General features: G+C 44.0%; 1 protein-coding gene across 1 annotated transcript in view; it reads left to right on the top strand.

The window, feature by feature from the left end:
• The window catches only part of OCA2 (OCA2 melanosomal transmembrane protein), a 297,850-nt gene that overhangs the window by 30,490 nt on the left and 255,341 nt on the right, over positions 1 to 12,019 (top strand). Inside the window, exon 2 of the mRNA XM_061629684.1 lies at positions 10,657 to 10,736. The gene's annotated coding sequence lies outside the window, so the exon portion shown is untranslated. The remainder of the gene's footprint in view (positions 1 to 10,656; positions 10,737 to 12,019) is intronic.

The following is a 12,019-nucleotide window of genomic DNA, read 5'->3' as shown; positions in this document are numbered from 1 at the left end:
CTACCATGATGCTGAACCAAATACCCCGGTGGGCAGATCTGGGAGAGACTAACTCCTCCCTGTTCGCCCACCCAGGTCTCGGTTATGCATGCCAGATCGGCTGCCTCGTCCATAATCAAATCATGGACGAGGGGGGGTTTATTATGAAGCGATCTGGCATTAAAAAGCAGCAGCTGGAGATCTGAGAGTTGGCTGAGAGGACAACCAACAACCCTGCGGGTATGAGAAGGACCGGAACAAGGCACAGCCACAACATGTCTGGGCCGCGTTCCCCTTACCTGGCACGTCCTTCTCATAACACCATACCTCCCTCTGCCCGTCACTACAGCAATTGGGGCCCCCTCATGTCTCCCCGCTAGATGGAAAGATCTCTTCCCCAGGCACATTATAAACTATAAATACAAAAAGAAAAATACAAAAACTCAAATACATAAAATACACACTCACTCACAACATGCATTCATATAAGCACCCAGAAAGAAAGCAGCAAGAGCAGCAACCTCTCCTTCCCTTGGGCGATGGTCTCTTCCTCCTGCAGGCACTGGGTCTCCCAGGCCACCTCAGCCAGCCGGCTTATGTATCCCTCCAGAGAGGGACAGGTGGTAAGAATCAGTCCTGGCTGGCTGGGTACCTGGGGCCTGGTCCTGCCAGGCAGAAGTCCCTCAGGGAAGGGTGGTGGAGGTGGTGGTCCCACAGCAGCAGCAGCGGCCTCTCCTTCCCTTGGGCGATGGTCTCTTCCTCCTGCAGGCACTTAACGCAGAACATCCATGTAACTTAATGTCATGTTCTGATGGCGGTGATTAGCTGTTATCTTTTATTCCAGTTCTGTAGCAAGATCATTTTCCTGCCTGTCACCGCTCACTCCTACTGTTTGGGAAATACATTTGGCAATCATACTGTGCAGTTCGGCTGAGCTTAGCAACTTTGCCCAGAATCTCTTCCAGCTTATTCTTTGTTTCCTCCAGTACAGAAGCGATGAAGAAAGAATTCCATACTTCCTTTAAAATGACTATTACAAAGAAAAGAAGCTTTTAAACTCAGCTGGAATGCAACTCCTCCTCTGGCACTGGATATCAGGAGCATGTAAGGCTCTGTTCTCCGCTCATGAGCTTAAAAACAATACCTTGACATGAAGAAGGAAAACCCAGATGTATAAAGCCTCCTGCCCACTCAAGGATGGTGCCAGGCTGAACAGTCTTCTAGTCCTGCGATGCCAGCAGCCTTTATACCAGCATAGGGCAACATTCTTGTGATCTTATGTTTCCCCACAGTAAAGTGAAATGAACAAAAATCTGGAATGGCTTCCCCAAGAACAGGATGCCCTCTTCTGGGAGATTTACAGGGAGCAAATATTGGCGTCAAGTGAAACTACTTCTATTCTCCCAGGCTTTTAAAGTATTTTAAGCATTTTGTAAATCTTGCTGACTGCCCTGCTGGGTTTTTTTTGGGCAAGGTGGGTAGGTTGCTATGTGGTTTACTGTGTTTTGAATGTTAATATGTTTAACTTGCAAACTGCCCTGCTGGCATATAAATACTGTAAACTATCACATTAAAGAATAGCCATAGAAACATCATATAATGCAGCTATGCTAACCACCACTCCCGTAGGGTGCAGATGGAGAGGAGCGCCTGCTGCAGTTAGCCAGACAGCTGACAGTGTTCCCTGCCTGCCGCTCCCTCCTTCCTGTCCACCCACTACTGCCACATCTCCCTTGCCCCTGCCCCCCGTTTGCATTGGCTGTGGTGGTGCAGATGATCCCAGCTTTGATCTCAGGCAGGGGTCCTTCCTCAGAGTGAGGTGCTGTGGTGAAATTGCCCAGAGAGTGCCTGCACCACCACTGCCTTGAGGCACTTTAAAATACCATTTAAAAATGCCAAGGCCTGGTTCAGATGATATACGAAAGCCAAAGCTCAGTGCAGCTCAGCAGCAGAAAGGACCAGGGAGGCGCAGTGCAGTTGTGAGCTCCACTCTGGAAGCCTGGACATTTGTGTGGTCTCACTAAACCAAAGTTTGGCTTAGCATGTGGTGCTAACCAGGCCAAAGAGTTGCTTTTCTTACAGTGCGAGTTGGGAAGGGGAAGTCTGGTGGGTGAGGAAGGAGGTGGAATTGCTGCGTGGTTGCAGGGAAGCGAGCAAAGGGCATCTTTCCTCTTTGGCTGACTCCCCTTCCCACTAACTCATGTGTGTGTAGAGCAAAGACATTTGTCCCCTTCTGCTCTATCCACTTTACTCTTTATATGCAACACATAGTGTATATCCACTTTATCATGGCCCACACATATGTAAGCATGTATGTCTGTGGTGTGGATATGCCATGAACACTGATTTTCCTAACAGATAGCAAGGAGTCAGCCAAGAACCATGAGAAAATCTTAAAGAACTGTGGGCAAGGGACAGGACTTAAAGTTAATCTAACAAAAAGGGAAATCTTGTCAGAGTGTGTGAGACATGATAATGACAACTAGGTAAGACAATTTAAATTGTTCAGTAAGATACAACATCTATGCCTTTAAAATTCAGAATGGAAACACCGTATTGTCAGTGGAATAGCACATTGGTTCCATCAGCATATGACAAGATGACCCATGGAAAAGATGGCAAATCCCTCTGTGGATGGAATCTTTTGGGGATAAGATGTCTAGCTACCAATGACTCTTCTTTGAAAAGGGAAGCGCTGTAGCTCAGTAGCAAAGCATCTGCTTTGCATGCAGAAGGTCCTAGGTTCGATTCCTGGCATCTCCAGATACAGCTGGGAGAACCCCCTATCTGAAACCCTGAGAGCCACTGCCCGTCAGTATAGACATTACTGAGCTGGATGGACCAGTCATCTGACAGTCGGTACAAGACAGCTCCTGTGTTCTACAAAGGAAATTTAGGCTATATAGGCAGGGGTGTAGTCATTCAGAGTCTCAGGGGGAATTAGACCCCTTACTTTTTTCAGAGCAGGGTCTCAGCAGGGTCCCTATGTCTCTAGCATCCTATGAGACAATCAACATGAAAGGGGAGTGTGTTAGTCACTGAGAAGAATCTTCTAACATGCTTCCTTGTCCTTTCCTGCTGATTGGAGCCAATCAGAGTGAAAGGAAGTGAGTCAGCCACTGAGAAGACTCTTCTCAGCAGCTAAAACACTCCTCTTTCATACTGATTGGCTCCTAGAGATATCTGTTGTTGTGGGAGAAGGTTTAAAAAGGATCCCATTCTTAGCCCAGCAGCAAAAAAAGCATGGTGTGACAGACATGAAGGGACCCTGCACTTCTGAATTTGCCGCTACACTACTGTATATAGGGCTGGAGATGTGCAATGTGCACCTTTGTTATTCTTTAGTATGCTGGTGCAGAACTGCAAACTTGAAAAACCTGCCGTTTATCAAGTTAGACATAAGAAAGATTGACATCGCTGAATAACAATAATCTGGAGATGTCACTCTGGGTACAATAACACATTTTTTCTGAGATGTGTTTTGGAAAGCTTGGTTCTCAGCTTGAAAGGCTGCTGGGTAGCTGCTAGACAGTTTTTAAAAGCCATTGCTTCTTTGTATTGTTCTCTGAGAAGCCTTAAAGCGTAAAAAATGGGTGAGAGGGAACTGGTGCTGATCTTATATTTTGGCAGTGGTTAACTTCTAGAAGAAGAAATGGCAGGGGCCTGGTCTATCTGGCAATAAGTTAACATACTTGATCTGGAAGCTATTTCCCCTAATCCATGATGTTGGGCGGGAGAGCTCAGTGATGCACTCAGGGTAGGACTTAAGGGAAGAGGTCCATGGCCCCATTCAGCCACATTTTGAAGGAATCCATGGGTAGGGGAACATCAAAAGGCCCAGTTTCCATGGGGTGGGTCTCCCTCTTGCCATGGAAAAAAATCACAACCCCCAGGACAGCTTGGCTTCTTATACTTTATTGGGGACAGGCAGTTACATCACCCCACATTTCCCCAGTGAGGGTCCTGTCCCTGGGGGGGGGCTAGGCTGAGGCCTCCCCCCTTGTCCTGTAGCCTTCCAGCCCTTCATGGTCTCTGGCAGTCCCTTCTCCCTCTCAGGCTGAAGACCCTCCTCAGCTTCATTCAGGCTTCCTCTTATATGGGCTTCTGCAGGCTTCCTACCCGCTGCTGAGTTTCTCCCCAGCTGTTCCTCATTTGGGTTGTCTCCCAGCCCTTTTTTCCTCAGCCAGTTCAGTTGACAGGGGACCTGATTCTACATCCACACAGGACTGAAGCCAAGGGGGCGGTGGGGCAGTCCCTGGTGGTCCTTCACATCTACATTACCATCTAAAAAGAGTGGCTCAGTCACCCAGTAAGTGTCATAGCTGATCATTGATTCAAACCAGGCATGGGGAACTTGTGGCCCTTGAGATATTGTTGGACTACAACTCCCATTATTCCCAGGGAGAAAAGTAAGAGGTCAAAAAACCAGAATGCTCAAGGGATGAAACTTTATTCTGTGCACCAAGGCACTATAGTAAAAAAATTCCTTTGTAAAAAAAGTTCCTTTTGGAAATGCAAGAACCCAACGCGTTTCAGCTTGTGGATTCAAGCCTTCATCAGGGGAGAAATTAACTCTTAGCATGTGTGTGTAGAGCAAAGACATTTGTCCCCTTCTAACAGCTATAAGGAAAACAACAGTGAAAGTTGGTCTCTATATGTTGTTGAAGAGTTAATTTCTCCCCTGATGAAGGCTTGAATCCACAAGCTGAAACGCGTTGGGTTTTTTGACCTCTTACTTTTCTCCCTCCAGTGAATGCTTCACACTTTTGTTTTGGCCTTCCCATTATTCCCAGCCAGCCTGGCCAATGGTCCGGAATGATGGGAGTTGGGCTCCAGCAGTATCTGGAAGGCCACAGGTTCCTCATCCATGCTCTAGCCCCACAGGCGCACTGGGTCCTACACACGCGTTTTCCTGGCTGAATGTAGAACATAGATATTGCAAATGCAATTCCACTCTGTTCCATCAGTCAGAGCTGCTTCTAAAAGCGAGAAAGTCCTAACTATTGGATGAGCAGAAGGCGAATAGGGTTTGTGTTCAGTCCCTTCTGCTCCCTGCTTCCATGCTAGCAGGTGCTTGATGGGGTTTTAGCTTTTAAAGAAGGTCCATTCATGTGCAGTGTAGCTCTAGACGATGCTGCTTTGCATGCATTCCCTTATTGTTGATTTAATTTGCATATCACTTAATAGCAAGATGGCTTCTAAGCAGTTTACAAAACATAAAAACCAACTGCACAACATGGTTAAATTACACTGGATCAGAGTATAGATGTTTAATGTACTTTATCTTGGTTAGTGTTCTGTCTAGCCCACCTGCCCGCCCATGTGATTTCCCCCCTTCCCTCCCCAATAGATGGTTGTAGCACAGGCAATGTGATCCATCTTGGCTAAGACTGCGACTCAGTTGTGGGTTGTGACAGTGACCCACCAGCTTTTTTTTTTTGTTGGCTATCCAGGTTAATATGCCCACTGGACAGAGAGGCCATGCCTTTTCTGCATTTTGTACACCTTCATAGCACACTATGGCAGCAGTAGCAGATGGCAATGTTAATAACCTAAATGTGTAACGTGTCTTCAGATAGTCTGTTACTTTTTGTAAGACAAATTATATTCTGCATGGGAAGTAATAAAATATTACTTTTTCTTTATAATGTAAAATGCTTTCAAAGATTCAAAACAGGAACAAAATCTGGTTATACATTTGGATCGTGGGTGGGAAGAAGATTATTTCTGTGATTAGGCCTGCTGTGTCTCTCTGATCCCCCATAATCTTCTTCCATATCTTAATTGGAGCAGGGTGTATTCTTTGAGTAGCTCAAGCAATAAATATGAACACTCCATCCTGGGGAGATATTCCTATTGCCTATCTTGTGGAAAGAAAGCCGAGGGGAAGTTTGATCTCATGTTGCATGGGGTGCCAGGGAACTCTCTCTATTGTTTCTCTTCAGCTTTATTGCTGTGTTTTTAGACACACTAAACTATTATTACTGTATACAAAGAATTGATAACAACTGTGACACTAGCCCAATCCAGCCCAATCCAGGGACAGAGTCCCCTCCTTCATTTAATGTGTTGTTTTTATGGTGATGATTTTTAGGACTTATTTGCATTTGTCCTTGGACCCTAGGGGTGATTCTAGAAGGTAGTTTATTGTGGAATCACTGCTCATGCCCACAATGTCAAAACACAAGCCCAGGCTTTTTTTAAAAAAAGGTGAATCCAGATTTTCCCTTACTGCAGAAAATCTGATGAGTAAAAATAACGTCTGCAGTCACTGCCGGTGTGGAAGCTTCTTAGTGCATTATTTTTGGAGGGCAGTTTGTCATGTGGGTGATCTCTGTTGCCACACCCTGCTTCAATTTGTTCCTCCCCTGAACACAACCAAGCCAATTTGTTTCCAGAGGTCCCTAATACCAAATGAAAGGCACCTTTTCCCACTGATTGCCACATACCCTGTTCAGAGGAGAAATGCACAAAATGAAATATTACTAGCCAGGTAATGCAGGTGTGGGGAATCTTTGGTCCTCCAGAAGTTGCTGAACTACGGCTCCTATCAGCCCCAGCAAGCATGGCCAATGGCCAGGGATGTGGGGAGTTGTAGTTAAGTAACAGCTGGAGGGCCAAAGGTTCCCCACACCTGACCTAACATATATAGTGTAATTACCATCTCCCAGGTAACCTCTCACACTTACATTGTGCATGTATGCAAAATATGTTTTCTACCAGCAAGATATGGTCTTGTTTCCACATACCTTTATAAGGTTCAGCCTACAGGTCCCCACACAATATAAGATCTCTCAACCCAATCATGTAAAGCAAAGTTCAAAGTCAATCCAAAAAGTGCACCCAAAGCTGAAATCAGCAGATACATCAGGGATACTGTATGTACTGCTTGTTATAAGTACTATCCCAGAAGTGTCCACATCTTGGAGTGGGTGGAAATGCCCCCTTGTCACTTAAAGGCAAAAACCGTCTGTTAACCTAAGCACTTATACATCTTTTCCCTTTCCTCCCATCCCATCTAAAATGTAAATTGTCAACTTTTCAGAGTAGGAATCTGTCATTTGCGATGCTACTGTGTAAAAGCACTATGACCAGCCCATAAAGCTACAGTTTCATACATACTTACCCTAGGAGTAAGCACCACTGAACACAGTGATTAACCATGCATGGGATTGCACTGTAAATGCTATCATTGTACCTATTTTGCACAAGCACACACCCTTTATATATATAAAAAGGTTTTAAAAAATCTCTGCATATTTGCCACAAGACTGTTGGTGTGTGTGCGTTGTTGCGTGAAACAGCATACATTACGTTGGAGTTAAGTTGAGCAAGAAACTTCTTCAGAGCATTAGAGCATGTTAAGAGTCTTTATTTAAAGACATTAAGGCTTTTCAGCAGTTTCCTTCCCCCCTCTAGCTCTACAGCACATTTCTCTTCAAAAGCAAAAGTAAGACAGCCTCTCAGGTCAGAGGCTTGATGCAGAAGAACAACAACTCACAGACTCTGTTAGCACTTTCCCAGTCTATATCTTGATGGTTACCATAACAACGGCCTTCACTGTCCGTTCCCAGACTGGCAAAGACATAACTCCTCTTTACTTTCAAAACTTTCAGACTTGATGGAAAACTACTAGGCCTCATGCCAACAAAGACGTCAGTGCATACTTGTTTGTTTTTGCCTTTTATTTTTTAAATCACATTGCTACAGTGTATGATGACATTAATGACGACACGCTGAGAGGTGGGTGAAAAAGATCACAATTCCAAATTTATAGCATTTCATGCCTTTCAGAGTACCACTGTACCTAGAGATCTTTTCTGTGAATCATTGCTTAAATGTGTATTTAATACTGCCTTGTAAAATGGACAAACTTAATAAAATCAAAGAAACCAATTGGTTCCCAATTGGAAAGGGTGTGAGACAGGGGTGTATTTTATCACTCTATTTATTTCATCTGTACACAGAACATATCCCACAGAAAGTGGGATTGGACCAAGATGAAGAAGGTGTGAAAATTGGAGGGAGAAATATCAATAATTTAAGATATGCAGACAAAACCATACTACTAGCAGAAACCAGTAACGATTTGAAACGAATGCTGATGAAAGTTAAAGGGGAAAGCACAAAAGCAGGACTACAGCTGAACGTCAAGAAGACTAAAGTAATGACAACAGAAGATTTATGTAACTTTAAAGTTGACAATGAGGACACTGAACTTGTCAAGGACTATCAATACCTTGGCACAGTCATTAACCAAAATGGAGACAATAGTCAAGAAATCAGAAGAAGGCTAGGACTGGGGAGGGCAGCTATGAGAGAACTAGAAAAAGTCCTCAAATGCAAAGATGTATCACTGAACACTAAAGTCAGGATTATTCAGACCATGGTATTCCTGATCTCTGTGTATGGATGTGAAAGTTGGACAGTGAAAAAAGCAGATAAGAGAAAAATAAACTCCTTTGAAATGTGATGTTGGAGGAGAGCTTTGCACATACCATGGACTGAGAAAAAGACCAATAATTGGGTGTTAGAACGAATTAAACCAGAACTATCACTAGAAGCTAAAATGATAAAACTGAGGTTATCATACTTTGGACACATAATGAGAAGACATGATTCACTAGCACAGACAATAATGCTGGGGAAAACAGAAGGGAGTAGAAAAAGAGGAAGGCCAAATAAGAGATGGATTGATTCCATAAAGGAAGCCACAGACCTGAACTTACAAGATCTGAACAGGGTGGTTCCTGACAGATGCTGTTGGAGGTCGCTGATTCATAGGGTCACCATAAGTAGTAGTTGACTGGAAGGCACATAACAACAAACAACAGCTAGAGATCTTTTCTGTGAAGCATTGCTTAAATGTGTATTTAATGCTGCCTTGTAAAATGGACAAGCTTAATAAAATACTACTTAGCTGTGGCAATCAGTTTACTCGCCCACTCGTGCACATCTGTTAAGCATTGTGTGTGCCCTTGGATATACCAACAGGCACACACATATTTCTCAAGCAACACAACTCCTCTTTAACCAATCTGTTCCCAATATTTCTCACACATTATAGTGTGAAAGAGACAAAAGAAATACATACGCACATATATCCATACTCTCTAGTTTCAAGGAGAGGGGACACTGATTCAACCAAGATCTGCAAGGTTGTGTCAATCCTGATAATTATCAAGGCCTGCTGACACATAGGGCCAGCACTGACTGTATAATCCACATGTCCAACCTCCCTCACTGTGTACAGGAGTGTCCTTAAAGAAAAGGGGTCCCACTCACCTCTAAGGCACCTTCAGTGAAGGTGCCTTTCTTTTACTCCATTTTTACTCCTTCACTCCAAATGCTTTGATTTAGATTCCTGCATTGCACAGGGGGTTGGACTTGATGGCCTTATAGGCCCCTTCCAACTCTACTATTCTATGATTCTATTATTCTTTTGCCAGATTCTATGTGAACTGGGAGCTTTCTTATGGCATTTTCACAAGTGATGTTAACCCTTCACTACTATGCATGCTTTCCTGGAAGGAAGTCCCATGAACTTCTGGCCTATGTTGTGAGGAATGTGTGGATGTTGTTGACCTGTTGGAGTTGATCAAGGAAATGCTGGATGTAGTGTTCTCTTTGCTTCTGCTATATGCTACCATGGGGGAGGTAGAGATTGACAGCAGGCACACATGCCCTGTAATATTATCTTTGGTCCTGAATGAACATACATACCAGGAGTAGCTAACATGGTGCCCACCAGATGAAGTTAGACTACAACTCCCATCATTCCTGACAATTAGCTATGCTGGCTGGGGCTGCTGGGAGTTGTAGTCCAACAATGACTGGAGGGCCCCAGGTTGATTATCACTATTCATAAGATTGGACTATGAAGTAGGACTAGGCGGTTGCATTCTGTTTCCCCCTCAGAGAGTTGTATGTGGCATGATAAAGCCATAATTGGCCAGCATTTGCACATTCATTTGTTTTGTTCCACTAGCCTATCTGGCCAAACAGGTTCTGAAGGTTTTTCAAGCATGGTCAAACCTTGCAAAATCTATTTGGTCGGAGACAAGAGTGGAGGAGAATCCCCTCCACCATATATTTATATAGCCGTTGCTAACATCTGATTGTTTACAAAAGTATAGCCTGAGAAGGAACTGGAGGCGTCCTTATAATCAGGGTGCAGCTGCCAAAACATTCGATGTGCATTATTTTTGTACCAAAGAAGCCAGATTTGGCCAGAACCAAGACACAGGAACATAGAAAGTTGCTTTATACCGAGTCAGCCATTTAGCTTAGTATTGCCTACACTGATTGGCCTCTCCAGAATATCCGGCAGCAATCTCTCTGAACCCTAACTGCTGGAGATGCTGGGGATTGACCCTGGGACCTTCTGTATGCAAGGCAGATGCAAACAGTTGGAAGGGGCCTATAAGGCCATTGAGTCCAACCCTCTGCGCAATGCAGGGATCCAGTTTAAAGCATATCTGACAGGTGGCTGTCCAGCTGCCTCTTGAATGCCTCCAGTGTTGGAAAGCCCACCACCTCCCTAGGTAATTGGTTCCATTGACATACTGCTCTGCACTTGGCATATAGTAAATCTCTGTTGCGCCCCATGAGGTTGGGTAGAAAATGGTTGCAACTGCAAGCTTTGTGACCACCAACTTGCATTATCCATTTGCATAGGTTTAGTTGAGCTCTACCTTGCTTGAGGAAGGAGGCGATCGCATGACACATACAGACTGGTCTTCACATCCAAGACAAAGGTGGGAATTCAATTCTAGAAGCAGTTCTTGATATCTCAGAATTGGGCAACTCCCTCCTGATGACAGCATAAGGACCTTTTTGATGTTATGTAAATGCAGTGTTTGGGTTTTATAGTGTAACCAGTGGCATCGCTAGGGTTGGTGTCACCCGGTGTGGTAACTCGTGGTGTCACCCCCATGGACCTCCTCCCATATCAGACCGTACAGAATCCTTAGTAATGTTTTTTGTACTAATGTTACTGATAAATCGTAATTCCCATATATCACTGAATGTAATGGCAATAGTAGTGACATAAACAACTAGCAAAATTAAAATTACACCTTTAAATTACAATATCATATGCACAGCTCAAATTCTTGCTCTTATTACTAATGGGAGTTAATTATCTTGCATATGCCCATAGTAAATTTTCAGATACTTTCAGACCCTCAGCAATTTTCAAGTGGTCTATGTAGAAGAAAGGTTTGGGAATCCCTGGAATAAGACACCTGCTTATGTCCCTATGCTGCTCTCTCCCCTCATTTACGTGCCTGGGATGCATGCGTGTGGACACACCTCCTTACAATTATGGAAAGTGATTCTTAATAAGTCTCCAGACACAAAGTTACACAGGTATTTATCAGTTGTTTAGTAGAAGATTCAGAGCTGCAGGGTCCCTTCATGATAGTTACAGCCACGTACACCCTTTTTTGCTGCTGGATTAAGAATGAGATCTTTGTTAATGCATTCTCTCACAACAGCAAACATCTCTAGGAGCCAATCAGCATGAAAGTGGAGAGCGTTAGCAACTGAGAAGAGTCTTCTCAGTGGGTGACTCACCTCCTTTCACTCTGATTGGCTCCAATCTGCAGAAAAGACAAGGAAGCATATTAGAAGACTCTTCTCAGTGACTAACACACTCCCTTTTCATGCTGACTGTAGGATGCTTGGAGACATAGGGACTCTGCTCCCAAAAAAGCAGAGGGACTAAGATCCCCTGGGCGACTACCCTCCTGGTGCTTATGGACATGACTGTAATATATTTTGTGACATGCAAGTTCGATATTTTATTTATTAAGTGTGTTTAGTATTACACTGATGGCATTCCCAAATATGTACTTTCACACAGACTTTGGTTTTCCATAACACAATGTTTGTCCAAGCCTCCACACTTGGGGGGGGGCACTACTTGCACACCCCTTCCATAAGCACATCAAAATTGGATACACACCTGAACCAAGACCCAGACAAAAGGGCACTCAAAACAAAAAGGTAATTACAGTGGCTGAGTAGATCTTGTACA

Source organism: Rhineura floridana, chromosome 5, assembly GCF_030035675.1.
Source record: "Rhineura floridana isolate rRhiFlo1 chromosome 5, rRhiFlo1.hap2, whole genome shotgun sequence".
In the NCBI taxonomy this organism is placed as follows: domain Eukaryota; kingdom Metazoa; phylum Chordata; class Lepidosauria; order Squamata; family Rhineuridae; genus Rhineura; species Rhineura floridana.
The sequence above is the reverse complement of the archived record's forward strand: the minus strand, read 5'-3'. Positions and strand labels throughout refer to the sequence as shown.